Source organism: Giraffa tippelskirchi, chromosome 11 (assembly GCF_054371585.1).
Source record: "Giraffa tippelskirchi isolate mGirTip1 chromosome 11, T2T-mGirTip1v1.2.pri, whole genome shotgun sequence".
NCBI classification, from domain to species: domain Eukaryota; kingdom Metazoa; phylum Chordata; class Mammalia; order Artiodactyla; family Giraffidae; genus Giraffa; species Giraffa tippelskirchi.
The window spans coordinates 131,226,729-131,249,476 of NC_137285.1; the positions used below are offsets into that span (position 1 = coordinate 131,226,729).

General features: G+C 38.9%; 1 long non-coding RNA gene across 3 annotated transcripts in view; it reads right to left on the reverse strand.

The window, feature by feature from the left end:
- Positions 1–21,493, reverse strand: part of LOC145526860 (uncharacterized) — a 107,847-nt gene extending 86,354 nt beyond the window's left edge. The window contains exon 1 of one of the 3 annotated variants that reach the window (XR_014069246.1): positions 21,335–21,479. This is a non-coding gene — a long non-coding RNA (uncharacterized LOC145526860). Of the gene's footprint in view, positions 1–21,334 lie in introns of all 3 variants that reach the window. The other 2 variants (XR_014069247.1, XR_014069245.1) reach the window with 2 other exon arrangements.
- Between the last annotated feature and the right edge of the window lie 1,255 nt (positions 21,494–22,748).

Sequence of the window (22,748 nt, forward strand, 5' to 3'; positions counted from 1 at the left end):
ACCCTGATGCTGGGAAAGATTGAAAGCAAGAGGAGAAGGAGATGACAGAAGATGAGATTGTTATAGCCACGCGTTCCGGGAAACAAACTCACTCAGAAGGACAATGCAGATAGTGAAGTGCAGTTTATTACACCGGTGGGCCCAAGGCAGAGTCTCCTCTTAGCCAAGGACCCTGACCAGCATTTGTGAAAATCTTTTATACCCCATGTGTACATGTCTGAACCCACCACCCCAATTTCCTTGTGACTTACAAAAATAAAGGAAAGGCAAATACAATCACAATAACCCCATCATTCATGTGTTAGGTGTTCAAACAGTCAATAATCAATAAGCCCGAGGTTACAGAAAAAATTTATGACCTGTCTGGAGGTAGGGAGATCAGTGTATGTTTTCTCCTAGGTGATGAGTCACCTGGATACAATCTTCAAGATTCCCCTGTCCGGAGGGGGTCTTATCCTTCTATTGTCATTTCCACAGGCACTAAGCACAGAGTTCAGAGTCCATTAGAGAGGTGGCCGAGCATGATCAGCACGAACAGGCCTAAGATGGAGTCCAGGCCCTATGAATTCCTTCTTCAAGATGGTTGGATGGCATCACCGACTCAATGGACATGAGTTTGAATAAGCTCTGGGAATTCATGATGGACAGGGAAGCCTGGCGTGCTGCAGTCCATGGGGTCACAAAGAATCAGACATGACTGAGAGACTGAACTGAACTGAACTGAGCACTTATTTCCCCTTCTTGGGGCTGACATCCTTTGGGGTATTACTTCTCATCTTCTGTACGTAATCTTTCTAAGTCTATAAGTCAAAGTGTCCTGTGCTCTCCTAGTCAAACCATCATGTTAGGCCAATAGACTCGCTTTCCAGGAATCTTGAAACTTGACCAGAGTAATTCAAGGAAAAGTAGTGGAGGGCATTCATTACAGTAGTAGTTTCTGAGGAGATTATAGAGTGTTTCTGCCTCTTGAATCCCTTGGTAGCCCTGCTTCCCACCCACCTATAATCTCATTTTACTGTCTTCCCATATATTCTGCAAATTTCTGCAACATCCTTCCAATAAATTCCATACTCATGGAGTTTATATTAAGTTTACCAATCACTGTTTGTTGCTAACAATGAATGAACCCTATCTATCACAACTGGTATCATCAGCGTAATATTATAGATGAGGAAACTAAAGCTCAGAGAGGTGAAAAGCATGTTCAAATTCATAAAGCTCCTATCCAGTGTGTTACGGTGTGCTGATCTCAAAGGTCAAGCTCTTTACACCCTATTATCTTGCATGTCTCTTGATGAGGGAGTTAAATGCGAGCTTCCTTTTCATAGCCAGAGATGCACCCATTGCTTCTTTCAAAGAGAATTTGTTAACAGGTGGAAATGACATCCATGGAAGCATACAGGAGAGAACTGATCTCATCTTTACAGAGAATTGCAAGGACCCATAAAATGCAAAGGCAAACTGCCTGAAGGTTCCAAGTTCTAACTATTGTCTGAAATAAACAATACCGGGAAGAAATGCTACAGAGAATTTTTAAAGGGATTTATTAAACTGTTTCCCTTTAATCCTTTGTTTGCAGGTTTTTTAATACCTAACATGATTACATTCCCTGAATCCTCTGGCAGTTAAAAACAGGCATGACATAGTTCACAATACTAAGTAACTAAATTCCACAGGAAAATAAGACAAAAACTGTACATAATTAGCAATGGTTTGCGTAGGGCCCTGCATCCTTCATATTTGCCTTTGCCCATGATGTTTCTTTTATTATTTTGCATTGGTCACAATGAATCTAGCTCCTAGTGAAGATGGTATCAGAAACATCATCTGAAAATGTATTGTCTTATTTACTCTGAAGCTATTGCTAACTATAACTTGTATTTCTAAACATTAAAAAAAAAAAACAAAAAAAACTTAGAACCAGATCTGCTTGTGCTCCTCCTAAACTGGTGATTTTCCACTATGATTTATGTAGCTGATTATATTTCTGTCTTTCTTGGACTGTTAAACACTTAGATGCAAGAATGTGTAAGGAACTCACAGCTGGCTTCAAATTGTATCCCCATCTTTTTAAGCCATTTATCTCACTTACTGATATTCTCTTCCACTATCAACTCAGATTGTCTCATTTTACGTGTGTGTGTTTTTGTGTTCTGTTTTCAACTTTATTGAAATAAAAATAATTTCGAATAGATAACCAAACAACCAAAAGCAATGTAATATTTAAGTCAATTTAATTCACCTGCATTCCTTGAGCGCCTGTAAGTGCTATGTGCTCAGCTGCTCAGGTGAATCTGACTCTTTGCAACCCTATGGACTATAGCCCACCAGGCTCCTCTGTTTATGGAATTCTCCAGGCAAGAGTATTGGAGTGTCAAGTGCCTCCTTTATGCCAGATCTTAACCTGTGTCAGTCCATGCCTATACTATATATAATATAAAATATGTAGACTATTCTGATCTAATCCTTTGAGGAATCAAAATGATTTGGGGACTAAAGAATAATATCTAGGTAATTGTGGAAGTTCTTAATATCCCATTGCCAAAGAAGCCAGCTTCATGCTAGTAAATACTGCAAACAAGTTTTTTTTTCCCCAGTTTTAATGAGAAATAATTGGCAAACATCATTATATAAATTTATGTGTTGATTTCCACGTATTGTGAAATGATTATCACAATAGGCTCAGCTAACACCCATCATCTCATATAGACATAATAAAAATAAAGAAAAAGTTCTTCTTGTGATGAGAATTCTTAGGATTTACTCTCTTAACAATCTTCCCATATATAATGTTGTTTATATACGTCTGACTCTTTTGTGACACCATGGACTGTAGCCTTCCAGGCTCCTCTGTCCATGGAATTCTCCAGGCAAGAATACTGGAGTGGGTAGCCATTCCCTTCTTCAGAGGATCTTCTTGCCCCAGGGATAAAACACGGGCCTCCAGAATTACAGGCACATTCTTTACCATCTGAGCCACCAGGAAGCCTTAATCTCTCTAAGTCTCTGTTATTTTTTCCTCTCTAAAATGTGAATATTAACACTATCTTTTCAGTACTGCTCAGAAAATTAAATATGATAATGAATGTGAATTTCTTATCCTGGTGTTCAGCAAATAGTAAGTGCATGCTAAAAGGCAGTTAGGCGGTTCCCAGTGGGGCTTCCCTGGAGGCTCAGGTGGTGGTGGTAAAGAATCTGCCTGTAAGGCAAGAGACCCAGATTCAATCCCTGGGTGGGGAAGATCTCCTGAAGAAGGGAATGGCTACCCATTCCAGTATCCTTGCTTAGAGAATTCCAGGGAAAGAGGATCCTGGAGGGTTACAGTCCATGCGGTCGCAAAGAGTAGCCCATGAATGAGCATGCATACACACACACATAAAGGACAGTTAATAATGGCATCATTTTATGTATATGTGTGTATCATATGTGTACTGAAGATCTAATGTGCCAAATATGCTACTACATAAAAGATACATAAAGGATATTAGCCCCAGGCAAATAACAGAATTTTGTGGGCGATAAAAACCAAAATGCCAAACTGTAGTAAAAATTTAAGTTCAAAATTAGTTCTGAAAACAAGGACAACATTTGAAAAAAAAAATATTTTAAAAATAGGTTTGAGGTCAGCCTTAAAAATCTAGTGCTTATCGGTATAAATGGGAATTGAATACAAATGAGAAGTTTTGAAATTTATTTTAGTGAATTTATGCTACATATTTTGTTACCTTTTCTTTTAGCCAAGCATACATTTCTAATTCTTAATAAGCCTGTCATTAGATATTATTCTTTTTGGCTCATTGATAGAAAGTCCAATTGGAAACTTCTCTGTATATAAAGAGATTTGGGAAAATTATAATTTTTCTCTTGACGTGTGGCTATATTAGTTCACTTTGACATGTGACTAAATTCTTTCATGGGTCTCTTTTATTGCCTCTAATCAATTCAGATGAATTATTGCAAAGTATATATTTGACATCACTGTGGACATTATACTATATGATACTACATGATAATTCTGCATGATTCCTATTTATAGGACATTAATAATGCACCAGACATGGCCAGAGCAACAGGTCTGAGCCAGACCTGACTTTTAGTGTTTGAGTGTGTCCTGCAGAGGTATGGGTCAGCAGTGGCCTGCCACAAGGGCAGAGGCACTGGGTGCAGCAGACCTGGGTATGGCATAAGCCCTCTTGAAGGAGGTCACCATTAACCCCACCATAGAGCCACCAGAACTTACATAGGACTGGGGGAACAGACTCTGGGAGAGCACAAACAAAACCTTGTGCGCACCAGGACCCAGGAAAAAGGAGCAGTGACCCCACAAGAGACAGACCCAGACTTGCCCATGAGTGTCCAGGAGTCTCTGGTGGAGGCGTGGGTCAGCGGTGGCCTCCTGCAGGGTCAGAGGCACTGCAAGCGGCAGTATGTGCACCAGACCTTTTGAAGGAGGTCACCATTATCTTCATTACCTCCACCATAGTTGGGCCTCAAGTCAAATAACAGGGAGGGAACACAGCACTGCCCATCAACAGAAAATTGGATTAAAGATTTACTGAGGACGGCCCAGCCAATCAGAACAAGACCCAGTTTCCCCCTCAGTCAGTCACTCCCATCAGGAAGCTTCCATAAGCCTCTTATCATTCTCGAGGGCAGACAGAATGAAAACCACAATCACAGAAAACTAATTAAACTAATCACATGGACCACATCCTTGTCTAATTCAATGAAACTATGAGCCATACACATAGGGCCACCCAAGAAGGATGGGTCATGTTGGAGAGTTCTAAGAAAATGTGGTCCACTGGAGAAGGAAATGGCAAACCACTTCAGTATTCTTACCTTGAGAACCCTATGAACAGTACGAAAAGGCAAAAAGAGATGACATTGAAAGATGAACTCCCCAGGTAGGTAGATGCCCAATATGCTACTGAAGAACAGTGGAAAAACAACTCCAGGAATAATGAAGTGATGGAGCCAAAGCAAAAACAAAACCCAGTTATGGATGTGACTTGTAATGGGGTAAAGTCCGATCCTATAAAGAACAATACTGCATAGGAACCTGGAATGTTAGGTCCATGAATCAAGGTAAATTGAAAGTGGTCAAACAGGAGATGGCAAGAGTCAACATTGACATTTTAGGAATGATTGAACTAAAATGGACTGGCATGGGTGAATTTAACTCAGATGACCATTATATCTATTACTGTGGGCAAGAATCCTTTAGAAGAAATGGAGTAGCCCTCATGGTCAACAAAAGAGTCCAAAATGCAGTATTTGGATGCAGTCTCAAAAATGACAGAATGATCTCTGTTCATTTCCAAGGCAAACCATTCAATATCACAGTAATCCAAGTCTATGCCCCAACAAGTAATGCTTAAGAAGCTGATATTGAACAGTTCTATGAAGACCTACACGACCTTCTAGAACTAACACCCAAAAAAGATGTCCTTTTCATTATAGGGGACTGGAATGCAAAAGTAGGAAGTCAAGAGATACCTGGAGTAACAGGCAAATTTGGCCATGGAGTACAAAATGAAGCAGAGCAAAGATGACAAGAGTTTTGCCAAGAGAATGCACTGGTCATAGAAAATACCCTCTTCCAACAATAAAAGAGGAGACTCTACATATGGACATCACCAGATGGTCAATACCAAAATAAGATTGATTATATTCTTTGCAGTCAAAGATGGAGAAGTTCAATACAGTCAGCAAAAACAAGACCAGGAACTGACTGTGGCTCAGATCATGAACTCCTTATTGCCAAATTCATACTGAAATTGAAGAAAGTAGGGAAAACCACTAGATCATTCAGGTATGACCTAAATCAAATCCCTTATGATTATACAGTAGAAGTGACAAATAGATTTAAGTGATTAGATCTCATAGATGGAATGCCTGAAGAACTATGGATGGAGGTTCGTGACATTGTACAGGAGGCAGTGATTGAGACCATCCCCAAGAAAAAGAAGTACAAAAAGGCAAAATAGTTGTCTGAGAAGGCCTTACAATAGCTATGAAAAGAAGAGAAGTGAAAGGCAAAGGAGAAAAGGAAAGATATACCTTATTGAATGAAGAGTCTCAAAGAATAGCAAGGAGCGATAAGAAAGTCTCCCTCAGTGATCAATGCAAAGAAACAGAGGAAAACAATAGAATGGGAAAGACTAGAGATCTCTTCAAGAAAATTAGAGATACCAAGGGAACATTTCATGCAAAGATGGGCACAGTAAAGGACAGAAATGTATGGATGTAATAGAAGCAGAAGATATTAAGAAGAGGTGGTAAGAATACACAGAAGAACTATACAAGAAAGATCTTCATGACCCAGATAACCACGATGGTGAGATCATTCACCTAGAGTCTATATCCTGGAATGCAAAATCAAATAGGCTTTAGGAAGCATTACTACGAACAAAGCTAATGGAGGTGATGGAATTCCAGTTGAAGTGTTTCAAATCCTAAAAGATGATGCTGTGAAAGCACTGTACTCAATATGCCAGCAAATTTGGAAAACTCAGCAGTGGCCACAGGACTGGAAAAGGTCAGTTTTCCTTACAATCCCAAAGAAAGGCAAGGCCAAAGAATGTTAAAACTACCATGCAATTGCACTCATCTCACATGCTAGCAAAGTAATGCTCAAAATTCTCCAAGCCCAGCTTCAACACTACATGAACCATTAAATTCCAGAAGTTCAAGCTTGTTTTAGAAAAGGCAGAGGAACCAGAGATCAAATTGCCAACATCCACTGGATCATTGAAAAAGCAAGAGAGTTCCAGAAAAACATCTACTTCTGCATTGTTGACTACAACAAAGCCTATGACTGTGTGGGTCACAATAAACTATGGAAAATTCTTAAAGAGATGGGAATAGAAAACCATCCGACCCGCCTCTTGAGAAGTCTGTAAGCAGGTCAAGAAGCAACAGTTAGAAATGGACATGGAACAACAGACTGGTTCCAAATTGGGAAGTAGTACGTCAAGACTGTATATTGTCACCCTGCTTATTTAACTTCTATGCAGAATACATTATGGGTAATGCCGGGCTGGATGAAGCATAAGCTAGAATCAAGATTGCCAGGAAAAATATCAGTAACCTCAAATGTGCAGATGACATCACCCTAACAGCAGAAAGCAAAGAGGAACTAAAGAGCCTCTTGATGAAAGTGAAAGATGAGTGTGAAACAGTTGGCTTAAATCTCAACATTCAGAAAACTAAGATCATGGCATCTGGTCCCATCACTTCACAGCAAATAGATGGGGAAACAATGGAAACAGTGACAGACTTTATTTTCTTGGGCTCCAAAATCACTGCAGATAGTGACTGCAGTCATGAAATTAAAAGACACTTGCTCTTTGGAAGAAAAACTATGACTAACCTAGACAGCATACTAAAAAACAGAGATATAACTTGGCTAACAACAGTCCATCTAGTCAAAGCTATGGTTTTTTCCAGTAGCAGTGTATAGATGAGTGATTTGGACTATAAAGAAAGCTGAGTGCTGAAGAATTGATGTTTTCGGAACTGTGGTGTTGGAGAAGACTCTTGAGAGATCCTTGGACTGAAAGGAGATGCAACGAGTCAATCCTAAAGGAGATCAGTCCTGAATATTCATTGGAAGGACTGCTGCTGAAGCTGAAGCTCTAATACTTTGGCCACCTGATGCAAAGAACTGACTCATTGGAAAAGACTCTGATGCAAGGAAAGATTGAGGCAGGAGGAGAAGGGGATGAGAGAGGATGAGATGGTTGGACGGCATCACTGACTTGATGGACATGAATTTGAGTAAGCTCCAGGAGTTGCCAGACAGGGAACCCTGGCATGCGGCAGTCTGCTGCTGCTGCTGCTGCTGCTAAGTCGCTCCAATCGTGTCCAACTCTGTGCGACCCCATAGATGGCAGCCCACCAGGCTCTGCCGTCCCTGAGATTCTCCAGGCAAGAACACTGGAATGGGTTGCCATTTCCTTCTCCAGTGCATGAAAGGGAAAAGTGAAAGTGAAGTCACTCAGTCGTGTCCGACTCCTAGTGACCCCATGGACTGCAGCCTACCAGGCCCCTCTGTCCATGGGATTTTCCAGGCAAGAGTACTGGAGTGGGGTGCCATTGTCTTCAGTCTACGGGGTCGCAAAAAATGTACATGACTGAGTGACTGAACTGAGTGCACCAGGTATTATGCTAAACACCTTGCATACATTAGTGTATTTAATCCTTGCAACGATATTGGAAAATAGGTAGGCTCATCCCGTTTTCACAAGCGAGAAAACAAGAAAACTGACCTCAGAAAGGGAAGTGACAGAATTTTAAACACAGTCTTCCTGAACTCAAAGTTCATGTTTTTAACCAATGTTCATGACCTTCTAGCAATAATTTAAAAGACATTTAAGCTAAAAATTAAAAGATGCTTGCTCCTTGGATGAAAAGCTATGACAAACCTCAATAGCATATTAAAAATCAGAGACATTATTTTGCCAACAAAGGTCCATCTAGTCAAAGCTATGGTTTTTCCAGTAGTCTTGTATAGATGTGAGAGTTGGACCATAAAGAAGGTTGAGCACCAAAGAATTGATGCTTTTGAACTGTGGTGTTGGAGAAGACTATTGAGAGTCCCTTGGACAGCAAGGAGATCCAACCGGTCCATCCTAAAGGACATCAGTCCTGAATATTCATTGGAAGGACTGATGCTGAAGCTGAAGCTCCAATACTGTGGCCACCTGATGTAAAGAGCCGACTCATTAGAAAAGACCCAACGCTGGGAAAGATTGAAGGCAGGAAGAGAAGGGGACGACAGAGGACGAGATGGTTGGATGGCACCACTGACTCAATTTTGAGTTTGAGCAAGTTCCGGGGGATGGTGAAGGACAGGGAAACCTGGCGTGCTGTGATTCATGGGGTCGCAAAGAGTCAGACACTACTGAGTGACTGAACAGCAAGAAATAAGTTTTACTCCAAATAATTAATGGAATTTCTGTAAGACCTCTCTTTCAGTCAGCTGGAGATATTGGACAAAAGCTGTTCTAACTAAACACGCATCCTCACTTTGGTCCCTCTGAAGCTAATTCCCCAAACTGACTCAATTCTCATTCTTCCCTCCCACTTGAGTTTAGGTTAAATTATTTATTTATAAGAACAGGAATAATTTTCTTGCACTTTTTGTGACAATCAGAGTTATGCTCAATAAGTGACTGTCAATCAAACTTTTTTAAAGTTTTCTTTATTTTTTCAAGTTAATTCTTCTCACTCTTGAGTGATCTCAGTATATGTCTTAAGACTGATTCATGACATAAAAATCAGAACTTAGAATAAATTCTGAGAATAAAAAAATTATAAATAAAGGAAATAGGAAGGCATGCCTTTTAATAAATAGAATATAATAAACCTATATTGGTATAATCTTGCATGGCACATACTTAAACCAAGAGAACAATATCTCTTTTCTGAGAAAGGTGGACCCTCAGATTGTTTGCAGCTGATTTTCGTTTTGCTATATCCGAAATTTGACTCTCCTGCATCTAAAATGTGGCTGGCAAAATATTTGTAAAGCAGCAGGGTTGGGGAAGCAGGCTAGAAAGAGCTATTTTGTGCATTTAACTGTGCTTTCTCATGCTTTTAGAAAATGTATTATGCCTTTCTTAGTGGAAAAATAGGTGAATGGAGAGGACTAGATCCAAGATTAGCTATATGGAGTCTTAGTACTATAGTAGCAGCAGGGTAATTTCCACTGGGCAGAGTTCAGATCTGTCACTTGCAAGCAACTTACAGGAAGCTTTGGTTGAGACTTAGTTTTTTATTTCTCTTTGAGAGATAAAAGTTATGTTTTATTCTTTTCTGTTTTAAATTATTCTTTATAATAAATGGTTCAGTTCAGTCGTGTCCAACTCTTTGTGACCCCATGAACCGGAGCATGCCAGGCCTCCCTGTCCATCACCAACTCCCAGAGTCTACCCAAGCCCATGTCCATTGAGTTGGTGATGCCATCCAGCCATCTCATCCTCTGTCATCCCCTTCTCCTCCTGCCCTCAATCTTTCCCAGCATCAGGGTCTTTTCAAATGAGTCAGCTCTTCACATCAGGTGGCCAAAGTATTGGAGTTTCAGCTTCAGCGTCAGTCCTTCCAATGAACACTCAGGACTGATCTCCTTTAGGATGGACAGGTTGGATCCTCTTGCAGTCCAAGGGACTCTCAAGAGTCTTCTCCAACACCACAGTTCAAAAGCATCAACTCTTTGGCACTCAGCTTTCTTTATGGTCCAACTCTCACATCCATACATGATCACTGGAAAAACCATAGCCTTTAAAGTAATGTCTCTGCTTTTTAATATGCTTCCAAATGGTAATAAATTTTCCTCATGCTTACTAAGAAAATTTTCCTTTAAAAGAACTATTCTTTCATAGAAAAATCTGAAGAATCTTTATTAACTTCCAAATGCTATGCAACTGTGTGCAATTATTATTATTGCAGCCATCATCATTAGAATTTTTGATGACCCTCAATATTGGCATCTTCTTTTAAAAAGATATTGACACCTCTTCACATAAATAATATTCTCTACTGATTCACAAGGGTGGCAACCTTAAATGCCATGAATAGAGAAAAAATGCAAAAAAATGCATTTCACTGCTCATGGATGTCATGATTTTAACTTTTTACCAAGACAAAAATTAATTATTATTCTTTTTTTAAGATAAGTTGATGATTTCACTTCCCATTTTTATTTTTGATTAGGAAAATGTAATGTATCCACTGGAGACAACATATAAAATTCAGAAAAAAATAGAGGAAGAAAATAAGACTGTCAGTCAAGTATCAACACTGCTAATCCTTTAGAATATACTTGGCTAGTTTGTTTTTTTTTTCACATGAGTACACATATAAAATCCTCCCTTCTCCAAATATAAATCACATTAGGCATGCTGCTTCATGACAGCCTACTTTATTTAACATAGTCATGAAGACATTTCATGTTATTAAGTATTATGCTACAGCTTGAGTTTTTAATATCTGTAGACAACTTTTAATACATGCATTACACTGTTTAAAAATTAGCTAAATAATTTTTTTAATTTTTACAACTAAAAATAATTTAATAATGAATATCTTTAAATGTAAAACATTTTCTATATTTCTGTCATCAAAGGACATGCATCCCACAGCTATCACAACTTTCTTGGGTTTCCTGGGACAACAGAAAGATGGCAAGAATCAGTCTGGTTTACTGAAACTCACTAGGAACATTTTCAAGATGTCTGTCCTATCCCTGGATCAAGTATGTTATCTTAGGATCGACTCAGGAGTAAAGTTTCCAAATCGCCTATGTCCAGTTACAGTATTTCTCTAGTCCCCCTCTTAATTCAGTTTCCTCCCCTTGGAATACAAACCGTCACAACAGAAGGAAAATTCTAGCCATAAGGTTCCAATGAGAGAACTCAGTATATTTTTCAGAGGTCTCATCTGGGGTTCATTCCTTGCCTTGAAAGTTCCAGGCCAATGCCTAGATGTCACTGACCATTTATCTCTTTCTCATTCCTCCCCTTCTGACCAAGAGTAGGTGAAGTTAAACTGCAGGACATTCATCCATAATACCCACATTTCTACCATAGTCAAGATTTTGCTGAGCAGAAAGCAGCTTAGAGAATGTAGTCTATAGTTGAACTAGGGTTAGTCTCCTGCTCCTTCTATTGCAGGATGAATGGTTGAATCCTCTGATGTGGCAATGGCTGTGCAGGATACATCAGCCAAGTGCAATAACAAGTCAGTCATCAGAAATAAGCCTTGAGCCCAGGGGCCTAGATTATAAAGCTCAAGCAAAGAACTGGGTCTCTTTTTAGAGAACTACATGGCTTTCTTTTTCTCAGTTTAATTGCAAGTCTGTTTATTTGCCTTGTAGTTTATAAGTAGAGTAAGAAGTGCTTGTTATAGCATAAATATTGTCTTGGTTAGGCAAAAGCATATCAAAGAATATGTGGTTGTCCATTAACAACTCTTTTAATAATGAATTTAGACTTGTTTGTGAGCTCTCAGAGGAGTAGTCACATACAAGAGAAATTTTGAAAGAAAGCAAAAGTGATAATGGTAATATTAACAATAACTCTGTACGTAATTGAACCTTCAAGGAAATTCTCTGCTGTATTATTTATCTCCATTGCACAATTATAGAAAGTCAAGCATGAAAAAGAAAACTTCTCCAAGTTCATATCAGTAAACAAGTAAAAGACAGAGGACTTGACTTACAGGTCTGTCTGACTCTATAGCCTGTACCCTTAGCAATCAATTACTCTCTATTGTCACCAGACTTCTGGAATCAACTCCAGTGATAGATTCCTTGAGTCATATTCGTGGGAAACTGCCTTGATAAACCAGTCTTCTGCCACTGTCAAACCTGCCTGTCTGTAGTGCCACTGCTTTGAGGGTTCATAGGGAAAAATAAAATCAGAAGCACCATGTAATTGGGCTTAGGGGAAGGGTGGATGACAAATTAAGAGATACCATGTGGTTTCCCTTATTCCATAGCTGTCATCTAGCTTCTCCATAGACTGATATAATAAACATCCATTTTGGAGTGATTGTATGTGCTAGACAATAATTCAAAATGTAGATATTTGTCCTGTTTCTCCAATAAGTATGGCTGTGGAGCTTCTGAATGGTTATTCATTTCATCCACCATTTAAAATGCTATTTTTCAAGTTTGTTTTGTTAAAATGTCCCCACTGAAAAGTAACAGAGTAACCTGTCAAACTCCCAGCACTGCACCATACCACCCCCAACTAATTAGAAAGATGACTTGAAGACCATACCCCAGTGACTCAGAAAATCTGCCTCAACTATTTTTTTCCAAGTTAATTATTGGTTTGGAGAATGCACATCCTATTTTGAGGACTAAATTCCCCTTTCTTGGAATAAAAACTACAGAAATCTGTATCGGTGTTAGAATTTTGTGTCCATGGTTCTGATTAAACTTTTCCACTTAAACATACTGCATCCTTACTCATGTATATCACATTTGAAACACAGAGTTGCATAAAAACTCTTGTCTACCTATTTTTCACCTTGAAGCCTGGAACACCACATAATTACTTTTAAAAGGATTTAAAGTAGAAAGCTACTCTGTGAATACGTGTTCTTCATTTCACATGATAGGTGGGAAACTGAAAAGTTGAATGTCAAAAAATAATGTCTAGGAATTGAATCCTACTAGGAATATCTCATTGCATTCAAAATTGTTCCATTATAGAGTTGCTTTGAAGCCAAGCATTGTTTTAAAACTTTCTAGTTTATCTGTACCTAAAGCTCAAATGTTCCTATCTCAAGTTTTCCCAAAGTAGGCAGGCCAGTGCTGTTGAGCACATGAAAATTCTGGAGGGGAGGAGTGTATTCTCAATACCACTTACATAAATACCAAGTATGGTGCTGTGTAACCTAGAGAAAATGTTATGCAGTATAGTCACACAAACACATCAAAATGCAAGGGTTATTTTTATTCTCCGGAACTTTTGAAGAAATGGATGATATTAAGTATTAGTTGACAGAAACTTGGGGCCTATTTAGCTGAACATAAAATTTTAACCAAATCCAGCATGGGGATAATCTTTGGCCAAAATATTGTGGGCTCTATGAAGTGGTATGTTTATTCTAACTTTAAAGTCATGTTCATATCTTGGAAAATGAGATCCAGAAATTAGATTTTGATCCATTCCATATTAATTGTGGCAAAAAGCTTATTTTCTTTCACATATGATTTCATGTTCGAGATGCATTTAGAAGAAGAGAGATAGAATAAGAAGAGAAGGTAGAAGGTGAAAGAAAAATAAAAGGAGGAGAAAGAGGTCCAGGGGAGAACAAGGTCAGCTCACACTGATTTAACAGAGAGTGGAATAAAAGACCAAAGAGGAATCAAAACTTGTTCTACATCCAGCAGTTCATGTGATTTCTAAATTTGGCAAACCTGGAATCGTGTCTTCTCTCTATAGTGAAATCTCTTCACACTCTGAGGCTCCTCACAGAAAACCTTCTGGAAGGTAGGACTATTCATATTTCACTCTCAGATGTTCCTGCAAAACCTTATGCAAATTTAATTAGAGCTTCCTACTCATGAGGCTAGGTATGAAGGACTTTTTAAACGCCATTTGAGAAGATGCTCGGGAGATCACCTTAGTATTTTGTCTGATGTCACAGTTCAGGGGCAGTGCCCATTTTCAAAAGTCAGCTTCAGCTCCCATCCTCTCCAGTAAGCATCTCTGATCACCTCAGTCTCAAATCACCCAGACTTCTATGCTCCCATAAGCAACCTGTTTTTATTTATTTCAATAAAGTCCTTATTGATTCCTATAAAATACAAGTCCTATTTATTTCTGGGTCACTTAAGGATTCAGGTCCTGAAGCCTTATTATTAGAGTTGAAAATCTTGACCTACTTCCTACTAGCCATATGGTCTTAACCTATCAGTAATCTGAGATATCATCAGTTATCCCAACTACAAAATGAAGACAACTCTTATCCTCATGTTATTGTATTAATAAAGGTGCTAAAGCATTTAATACTCTTAGAAGAATGTTTAGCACAAGGTAAGAGCAAATGAGTGTTAGCTACTATTGTTACTACTACTATTGTTGTTAATAGTATTACCTGTGTGATGGAACATATCATATACTGCCTTTCAAAATATTTTGGCTAATTTTAATTAGGACTATAAGTCTCACAAGTGGCAAGGATAACACTCTATCATTTGCAGCCACTCCTTGTCACATTTCTTTGTGATTTAGAAGCGCTCATCAAGTGTGTGAAACAATGGCAAAAGGGACTTTATTGCTGAGAACACTAACTCTGTGGATTAAGTTTCTCTTCCATGAATAAGTTATATGCTCCTGAAGGTCAGGAATTTCATTCACTTTTTCTTATCTAGCACAGGGCCTAGCAATACATACAGTAGACAACATATATTATTGGGTGAGTTAAATTAATAAATAGTAGAACATATGCACCAGAAGTGGAAGAAGTCTGTTTTCTTTGCCATCATTTCCGTATTGATTCACACAGACCTGGGGCAAGAAGGCATTCAAGAAATCTAGGTAAAGAATATATCTACTAATACTCAAGCACTTTAAAAATTCCCTCAAGTAAGATCTTCAGATAGGCAAAAGCCCCGAAAAAAAGAAATTAATATTCAAAATGCTCATCACCCACTACCAAGTGAGCTGAATACAAGAAACATGAAACCATGTTTGGTCAAAAATGACTGACGTGACCATGAAACAGAAATATGAATGCCCTCAAGTAACACGCAATCCTATTTCTCCTGGGGTTACCTATCCCATCTGTAAAAGCTACTATGAAGTTGCCCCAAACAAGTCCCTTCCCCTAGTCCTTTGCATTTGCAAAGCTCAAACACTAATCCAGTTCTCTAAAATTATGGCACATAAACCTAAGGTCTTTGGAGAAGCAGAGCAGTAAAGGAAAGATTGACATCCTCATCTCGCTTCTTCTCTTCTTCAAAATGAACACTGGGTTCAGTGCTAACAAATATCAGCCTCTGACTTCCCTTTTGAGGTGTCCAAATTCACAGGCTCATAGTTCTCTCAAGCAGAAAATAACTTATTTTCGCTGTGCTCTTATCATTCTCTTTCATTTTGGTTTGCAACTCCTTGAGTAATATGTTCTATGCTGCTGCTGCTGCTGCTAAGTCGCTTCAGTCATGTCCGACTCTGTGCGACTCCATAGACGGAAGCCCACCAGGCTCCGCTGTCCCTGGGATTCTCCAGGCAAGAACACTGGAGTGGGTTGCCATTTCCTTCTCCAAATATGTTCTATGCTGCTGCTGCTGCTGCTAAGTCGCTTCAGTCGTGTCTGACTCTGTGCGACCCCATAGACGGCAGCCCACCAGGCTCCGCCATCCCTGGGATTCTCCAGGCAAGAATACTGGAGTGGGTTGCCATTTCCTTCTCCAGTGCATGAACAGGAAAAGTGAAAGTGAAGTCACTCAGTCATATCTGACTCTTAGCGACCCCATGGACTACAGCCTACCAGGCTCCTCTGTCCATGGGATTTTCCAGACAAGAGTACTGGAGTGGGGTGCCATTGCCTTCTCCGAATATGTTCTATAATTGACCACAAAAGAGAAAGAGGAAGGGAACTGTGTGCAACCAGAAGCTTTGAGGGTGAATTGGACCAGTGATCGAAGGGGACAGTTTCTGGGAAACAGACTCAGTCTCATAGCCTTTGTATAAAGACTTAAGTTGTCTGCCTAGTGGCTTTCAGTTGTTTTGGAAAAGGAAACTAGAGTTATGATCAAAATATCTGGGGGAGTAATCAGGAGAACAAAGATACTTTAGCTTTATCTTACTTCTCTCTCTACTTATAATACTAGTACACCAAACAGCCAGTCAGCTTTTTGAGTATGTCAAGTGTGCTCAGTTCAGTTCAGTTCAGTCGCTCAGTCATGTCCAACTCTTTGAGACCCCATGGACTGCAGCATGCCAGGCTTCCCTGTCCATCACCAACTCCTGGAGCTTACTCAAACTCACATCCATCGAATTGGTGATGCCATCCAACCATCTCATCCTCTGTTGCCCTCTTCTCCTCCCACCTTCAATCTTTCCCAGAATCAGGGTCTTTTCCAATGAGTCAGTTCTTTGTATCAGGTGGCCAAGGTATTGGAGTTTCAGCTTCAATATCAGCCCTTCCAAAGAATATTCAGGACTGATTTCCTTTAGGATTAACTGGTTGGATCTCCTTGCTGTCCAAGGGATTCTCAAGAGTCTTCTCCAACACCATAGTTTAAAAGCATCCATTCTTTGGCACTCAGGTTTCATTATAGTCCAACTCTCATGACTACTGGAAAATTCATAGCTTTGACTAGCCAGACCTTTGTTGGCAAAGTAATGTCTCTGCTTTTTAAGATGCTGTCTAGGTTGGTCATAAGTTTTCTTCCAAGGAGCAAGTGTCTTTTAATTTCATGGCTGCAGTCCTCATCTGCAGTGAGTTTGTAGCCCCCTCGAAATAAAGTCTCTCACTGTTTCCATTGATTCCCCATTTATTTTCCATGAAGTGATAGGACCAGATGCCATGATCTTTGTTTTCTGAATGTTGAGCTTTAAGCCAACTTTTTCACTCTCCTCTTTCACTTTCATCAAGAGGGTCTTTAGTTCTTCTTCTCTTTCTGCCATAAGGGTGATGTCATCTGCATATCTGATGTCATTGGTATTTCTCCCAGCAATCTTGATTCCAGCTTGTGGTTCATCCAGTCCAGCATTTCGCATGATGTACTCTGCATATACGTTAAATAAGCAGGGTGACAATATACAGCCTTGACATACTCCTTTCCCAATTTGGAACCAGTCAATTGTTTCATGTCCAGTTCTAACTGTTGCTTCCTGACCTGCGGATAGATTTCTCAAGAGGCAGGTCAGGTGGTCTGGTATTCCCATCTCTTGAAGAATTTTCCACAGTTTATTGTGATCCACACAGTCAAAGTCTTCGGTGTACTCAATAAAGCAGAAGTAGATGTTTTTCTGGAACTCTCTTGCTTTTTCTATGATCTTACAGATGTTGGTAATTTGATCTCTGATTCCTTTGTCTTTTCTAAATCCACCTTGGACATCTGCAAGTTCACGGTTCGTGTACTGTTGAAGTCTGGCTTGGAGAATTTTGAGCATTACTTTGCTAGTGTGTGAGATGAGTGCAATTATGCAGTAGTTTGAATATTCTTTGGTGTTGCCTTTCTTGGGATTGGAATGAAAACTCAACTTCTCCAGTCCTGTGGCCACTGCTGAGTTTTCCAAATTTGTTGGCACATTGAGTGCAGCACTTTGACAGCATCATCTTTTAGGATTCGAAATAGCTCAACTGGAATTCCATCACCTTCACTACCTTTGTTTGTAGAGATGCTTCTTAAGGCCCACTTGACTTTGCATTCCAGAATGTCTGGCTCTAGGTGAGTGATCACACCATCATGGTGATCTGGGTCATGAAGATCTTTTTTGTACAGTTCTTCTGTGTATTCCTGCCACCTCTTCTTAATATCTTCTGCTTCTGTTAGGTCCATACAATTTCTGTCCTTTATTGTGCCCATCTTTGCATGAAATATTCCCTTGGTATCTCTAATTTTCTTGAAGACATCTCTAGTCTTTCCCATTCTATTGTTTTCCTCTAACTTTCTGAGTATGTCAAGTGTACTAGATACATATTGATATCATTGTTACAGGGAGAGAATATGTTTAAGACATGGATATGATCAATACCAGCACCTTGATATATGATAGAAACACACATACCAAAACACACACATACAAGATTGTCTTCTAGGTTAAAAGAAGAAAACAACAGAAATAAATAGACATTCTACCCATGCTGTCATAGATTATATGAATCTTCCTAGCTATTAATTAGTAACTATGAATTAATTACTTCCTAGCATTATTAGTAATGTCCCTCTCCCTGTAATAGGAGTACATGTGCTTGTCCCATTGACATTAGGCTTGGCCATGTTACTTGCTTTTACCAATAATATTGAAACAGGAAGCCATGAATGTCACTATTGCATTTTCTACCATTGTTTTTTCCAGTACTACGAGGCCAGATAGGGACTGCTCTTTTGGCCTGAATCCTGGTGTGAAGAGGCATAAGCATAACCACAGTTCATGTGTAATGTTAGTGAGAAATAAAATCTCTTTTGGGAAGACAGTGAGATTTGGGAGTACTTTGTTACTGCAGCAAAACCTAAACATAAACTGACTATACACATATCTTGAGAGATCAAAATATTTCATATTCTATCACTTTGTTCTAGCTCCTTTCCTACTTCATATATTTTGTAATGTTCTTGTCTATTTATTATGTAAAGTTAAAACTCTTAGGATAAAATTCAAGATTACATAGGGTATAGACGCTGATTCAGGCTCCTTTGGTGGCTCAGCAGTAAAGAATCTGCCTGCAATGCAGGAGCCACAGGAGACGCAGGTTCAACCCCTAGGTTAGGAAGATGCCCTGGAGTAGGAAATGGTAACCAACTCAAGTATTCTTGCATGGAAAATCCCATGGACAGAGGAGCCTGGTGAGCTACAGTCCTTGGAGTCACAAAGAGTCAGACATGACTGAAGTGACTTAGCAGCAGCAGCAACAACAGCAGCCCTGACTCATCTTTAGTCTCATCTCCTTCCTTCTATTTCACCCAATACAGTCATACTGACATATCTACAATTCACTCATTTCCCCAAGATTTTTAACCTCCATACTTGGTTCATAAAATTCCCTCTTGGAATTCTATCCACCTCATTATTTACTTTTACTTTTCTACAAGGGCATTTCTACTTATTTTCAGCCCCATCTTCTTCTCCCTTAAATCCATCTAATCCACCAAAATAAATACTCTCTTTCTATTTCTTGTCACCAGTGTAACATTAGACTTAACTGCAGTGCTTTTTGACATTTCTGACACTAGAAGTTTCTTGAGAGCAAACTGCTATGTTCTGGAGATCTTTATATCCCCAGCACCTAGTAGAGAGTCTGACATATAATAAATATCTTATAAACATTGTGGAATTCATGAATAAATAAATGACTGAATGAGTTAATGGCTTTCTGTTTTTCTTTCACACTGGCATGTAACTTCTTAAAAATTCTTGATAAATGATTAAGAGAAAAAGAAAAAGTAATTTATTTGAGTGCATCAGCTTTGCTCTGAAATTAAAAAGCTATTATTATTGTTAATATATTATATTATTATATATACTAATATATCATAATAAAATATTATATTATTTAATATATAATATAATACAATATAATTAATATTAATTATTAATGATGATTGTGTTATTTATCTTTTATTATTCTCCTTACTAGTATCTCCTCTCATAATAAAAGGAGTGTTTAAACCCATGGAATAAGCATTAAGGTATATGCTAGATGGCATCATCTCAATTGGAAATTATTCCTTTACTCTAATTTGGCTTTAATTTCTATATTAATAGTGATATTTACTTGAGTACCTGAAGAATCTTGTGCCAGTCTTAGAGTTTTTTGCCATATTTATTTTTGCATATTTTCCAGTATGACATCATCCTAACCCCATCAGTATGCTCTTCACTTCATCTAGAAGAAGGTTCCATTTAGCATTTATTTCCATCTACAGAATATAAATAATATCCCATGCTTCTCAACCAATTAAAGCTGCATTTCTGACCGAATCATATTGCCTTTGTCCTTTCCTATTGGAAATACTCAATGGGGCGTAAAGGCATAAAACATGAATTCAAGATCCAACTCAATTATAAACTGGTTGTTAGACCCAGGTTGTGTCACTTTTCATTCTTTAAGTCTTTCATCTCTGAAATGAGAGTGAAAGAGGGGTGTAAAAATAACATATATTTTATATTATAGCTGTGAGAAACAGATTAGAGTAAATGAATTCACTTATAAATTTAGAGGGGCTTCCCAGGTGGTACTAGTGGTAAAGAATCTGCCTGACAACTCAGGAAACTTAAGAGATGTGGGTTTGATCCCTGGGTCAGGAAGATCTCCTGGAGAAGGAAATGGCAACCTACTTCAGAATTCTTGCCTGGAAAAATCCATGGACAGAGGAACCTGGCAGGTCGCAAAGAGTTAGACACAGCTGAGCATTTGAGCCATAAATTCAGAGGCAAAAGAGAGTCCTGATATTCAGATTTTGAAAGAATTAAGAAACTGCCAGGAAAAAAAAAAAAATAGAATCTTACTTAGTGCCTAAAACTGAAATCTACAAAATAGGCTGTAAAGTCAGATAAACTTGGGTTGGTATTTCAATTCTACCTTTTCTTGATCCTATGATCTTAGACAAGATGCCTGACCCATTTGGGTTTCAGTTTTCCCACATATAAAAAGAGGATAAATTGTTTCATCCTCCAGAATTCTTATTCAAATCAAATGTCTCCACATCTCACATCATGACTTCTTCTGATTGCTCAACCCAAAATTTTGGAACCATATTTGATTGCTGTTTTTTCTTTCTTTCATATTCCACATCTCACAGCAATAAATTCAGTATAAATCTTGAATGCTTCCAGGGCATTCCCTGGGTGGCTCAGCTGGTAAAGAATCTGCCTGCAATGCAGGAGACCTGATTCGATTCATGGGTCAGGAATATACCCTGTAAAAGGGAAAGACTCCCACTCCAATATTCTGACCTGGAGAATTCCACATACTATATAGTCCATGGGGTTGCCAAGAGTCAGACACAACAGCGATTTTCACTTTCACTTTCTTGAATGCAACTGTTTCCCATAACTTTCAATAGAACACTTAATACTCACAAAAAACCTTATGACTTAATACTAGTGATGATGCTTAGGATATTAATGATAAAACTAACAATTAGTACTTGTCTGTCAGGGCTTCCCAGGTGGTAGAGCGGTAAAGAATCCACCTGCCAATGCAGGAGACACAGGTTTGATCCCTGGTTTGGGATGATCCCCTGGAGAAGGAAGCAGCAACCTACTCCAGTATTCTTGCCTGTAAAATTCCATGGACAGAGGAGTCTGGAGGGCTACAGTCCATGAGGTCACAAAGAGTCAGACACTACTTAGCAATTGAGTATGCACATATGCGCTTATCTGTTCCGCACTGTCATAAAGAATTGGGCTATCTCATTTTCCTTATAAAAACATTATGAAGTAGATACTATTTTCATTCACATTTTACAAATGAAGACACTGCAGGACCAAGAATTAACTTATTTTACTCAAGGCCTTAGAACAAGTAAGGGAAGTTCTGGTATTTGAACCCAGGCATTTTGGTTCCAGTACTCTTCACCTGGATATACTGTGCTATCTTCCAAATAAAAACAAGTCCTTGGAATCCTAGAGTGAAGAGAAGAACACTGGAATTCAAGCTAAGGCTGCACACTTTCAAAGAAATGTAGCCCTTGAATTCAGGAAATATGGGCTTTAATCCCAGTTTCATTACTTTCTATGTCACCCGTGTACTTTCTGAATCTGTCTGAGATTTAATTTCCTCATTCAGACTTGGAAGTTTGGTTTTCATCTAGGATACCTGTTGGTATCACACCAATATCCATTTCTCTTTATTCCTTCCTAGTAGTTCCTCGAATTTCTCAGCTATATGTATAGGCAAAGCATTAACTGAACTCCAATCTAGGCATGGGCCTTTATCTACAGGAAAGGACTGCCTATGAGGAGATGTGACCTTCAGAAAAGAATCACAAGGCCTATCAACTTATTAGGTAGCAAGCTGATAGAAAAAGTCCCCACTTTCACTTTTTGCTGCCCATCAGTTTCCTCCTGAACTCAAGTGGAAACCAGTGGGCAATAGAGGCTAGAACTACAGTCCATGAAGATCAGCCTCCCAGCAGAGACGCACAAAGCAAGATGGAAAAGAAGGGAGCACGGATAGGAAAGGACAAATGAAAAAGATTCAGCATAATTTAATTGTCAATATAAAGTCAGAATGCCAAACCTCCATCACAGAGGAGAAAGGAAAAGAAAAGCCAAGTGACTCCTCGACAGTGAAAATCCACACCTCAGGATATTATAAGAAAACACATTTCCTTTCTGCTTAATTAGTAAAAGTTGATTTGTGTTCTAATGGCAAAGAATCCTTTCAGCATTATTAAATTTTTACTTCTCAGCCTTGGCGGTGGCATCTCTGACAGTCCTCACAGATCTGTATTTTGCCAGCAGCTCACCTCAGTCAGTCCTCCTGTTTGTTTATTGAAAGTCTTTTTCATCCGGACTAAATCACTTTTGGCCTGGCAGTCACTGTTCACG